Source organism: Marmota marmota, unplaced genomic scaffold (assembly GCF_001458135.2).
Source record: "Marmota marmota marmota unplaced genomic scaffold, marMar, whole genome shotgun sequence".
Classification (NCBI taxonomy): domain Eukaryota; kingdom Metazoa; phylum Chordata; class Mammalia; order Rodentia; family Sciuridae; genus Marmota; species Marmota marmota.
The window spans coordinates 16,041,112-16,044,109 of record NW_026000068.1 but is presented as its reverse complement, the minus strand read 5'-3'; the positions used below and the strand labels follow the sequence as shown (position 1 = coordinate 16,044,109).

Below are 2,998 nucleotides of genomic sequence, written 5' to 3'. Positions count from 1 at the left end.
TGGATTTAGCAATGGAGATGGGCTGTGGCTTTGTTGACTTCAAATATTCTGTCTTAAGTTTGATGTGGTCTGAATTTCTGATATAAATGTGAGATTTGCCTGTATGATCTCAGGCTGTGGTGAGTTTATGAGGATATGGATCACAACAGTCTAGCCATACAATTATGTAGGACCCTGTATTGCATTAGAATCTGTACAAATTAAACAATAAATATAATAGTAACATGCTATAAATTGGATCTTCTAACAGTTTAATAATCAGAGGGGACAGAAGAATGAATTCTGAGGTGATGCTTGGAGTACTTAGTCACTAGAATGTTCTCAAAAACAGAAGCTGATCGTAAATTTGGTATCAGCCTGAAGATTACTGTTAGTGATAATTTGGTAGTTAAGATTTAGCAATATTAGCACCATAGCCTGAGGATGGCTCTCGGTCCAGGAAGCTCTTTAGGGAGGGTGTCTCACCTTCAAGAAGTGCTGTTGACAGTGACAGTACTGGGACATCTCAGGCTCCATGAGCTTTGGCAACTAATGGAGGATCCTGATTTTTATCTAGTTTATCGAATTAATCCCTTAAAAGGCAATTATAAAGAGCCTTTTATGTTTGCTCTTAGTATACTGTTTATAAAAAATTAAAAGGCACTATATTCTGCATGAATCCTTCCTGTGTGGGGACACATGTTGAAATGTAAGCAATGTTTCTCCTCGAGTGATGGGATCACAGGTCACGTTGATTTTTTTTTAAACTTACATTTCTATTTGTTTAATAAACATGTTTTCCTTAAAGATATTTTTAATTGAGGTAAAAATTTATCTTCATGAGGCCAGGCGTGATGGCACACGCCTGTAGTCCCAGTGGCTCAGGAGGCTGAGACAGGAGAATCACGAGTTCAAAGCCAGCCTCAGCAAGAGTGAGGCTCTAAGCAACTCAGTGAGACGCTGTCTCTAAATAAAATACAGACTGGGGCTGGGGATGTGACTCAGTGGTTGAGTGCCCCTGAGTTCAATCCCTGGTGCCAAAAAAAAAAAATTATCTTCAGTGAAGCACACAGATCTTAAATGCATGACCTGAAGTGGAATTTTTTGTTAGTTTGTTTTTTGCAGTGTTGGGGATTGAACCCAGGGGTACTCTACCACTGAGTTTCATCATCCCCAACTTTTTTTTATTTTTTTATTTTGAGACAGAGTCTCACTAAGCTGTCCAGGCTATCTCTAACTTGAGATCCTCCTGCTTTAGCTTCCCAAGTAGCTGATATCACAGGTGGCACCACATGGCCAGCTCTATCATCTGCGTTTTGACAAATGTATGTACTTGTGTAACCCATTCATAATAAAAAGCCCAATCAAGATATAACCCAATAATGATATACCACCAGTAAGATATATAACATCTCCATCACTCCAGAAAGATCTTTCTCGCCCCTGTCCACTCAATTGTCACATCCCACAAGCAACCTCTATTCTGATTTCTATCAGCATGGATAAGCATGGGTCACTTTTTGATAAACAACATGGTTTTTTAAAAGAAATTTTTGGAGCACATGTGTGCCTGGTCCCCCAAACATGGAGCCCAGGTCTTACCTGAGTCAGGCTGAGGGAGTGAGTCCAGGTGGGACTACTGGCTGTGCCTCTGCTGGCCGCATACCTGCACATCCCACCCCCTCAGCTCTCTCCTACTCTGCACTCATGGAAGACTTCTGACAAGTTTTTCACCTACAAGGGATTGCACATCTTCTACTAGGACTGTGTGGTTGCAGTTGGCAGTCCTGAGATAATTGTGCTTTTACATGGCTTTCCAACTTCCAGCTATGACTGGTATAAGATTTGGGAAGGTCTGACTCTGAGGTTTCATCCAATGATTGCCCTTGAATTCTTAGGCTTTGGCTTCAGTAACAAACCGAGACCACACCACTATTCCATATTTGAGCAGGCCAGCATCATGGAGGCGCTATAATAGGACTCAACCTGTTGTCTCACGACTATGGAGACATTGTTGCTCAGGAGCTGCTGTATAGGTTCAAACAAAATGGATCCAGCCAGCTTACCATAAAGAGTCTCTGTCTGTCAAATGGAGGTATCTTTTCTAAGACTCATCGGCCTCTTCTTCTCCAAAAACTACTTAAAGTTGGAGGTGTGTTGTCACCCATCTTCACGAGGTTGATGGACTTCTTTGTATTTTCTCGAGGTTTTACCCCAGTCTTTGGACCATACACTCAATCCTCCGAGAGTGAGCTGTGGGATATATTGGCAGGGATTGGAAACAATGGCAGGAACTTGGTGATTGACAGTCTCTTACATCAATCAGAAGTGTAGAGGATGCTGGGTGGGGGCTCTTGCCTCTGTAACTATTCCCATTCATTTTATCTTTGGGCCATTGGATCCATAAATCCTATTCAGAGCTTTTGGAGCTATACAGGAAAACGCTGCTGCGGTCTACAGTGTGGATTCTGGATAAGCAGATTAGCGACTACCCACAGCTAGAGGATCCCATGGGCTTCTTGAATGCATGTATGGGCTTCATCAACTCCTTCTGAGCTGGAAAGAGGATCTTTTCTATATTATCTCCCCCACTTCGGTATCTGTTGTGTATTCCACTTAGGAAGAAATGCTGGCAATCAAACACTGTTCTCTCACAAAAGTCCACTTTACTCACATTGATGGAACAGAAAATAGAAAGAAGGCAGTAGAAATTCTGACAAAATAGTCCACCTCATTCTTTTGACGTCTGATTAAGTATATAGACTTGTCTTTTGTTTATTAGGAAATTCTGATGATAGGACTTCTCATGGATGCATAGAGACAGGCATTAGACATTCTTTTGCTTAAAAGACTTAACACTTCTGTGGACTTTGCTGAAGTCTCTGACAGTGCTAATTTCTGGCCCAACCCCAATTGGAATTCCGCAGTAAAGAATGAGGCGTGGGGCCTGTTACCTCTTCTTGAAAGGCTTAAAAGGTACATGGTTTTTAAAGTTTTTAAAGCAACATAGCTTAAGTGA

General features: G+C 41.6%; 1 pseudogene; it reads left to right on the top strand.

Annotated features, from left to right (window-relative positions):
• Positions 1 to 315: 315 nt before the first annotated feature.
• On the top strand, positions 316 to 2,638 carry LOC107146330 (annotated as a pseudogene).
• The last annotated feature ends 360 nt before the right edge of the window (positions 2,639 to 2,998 follow it).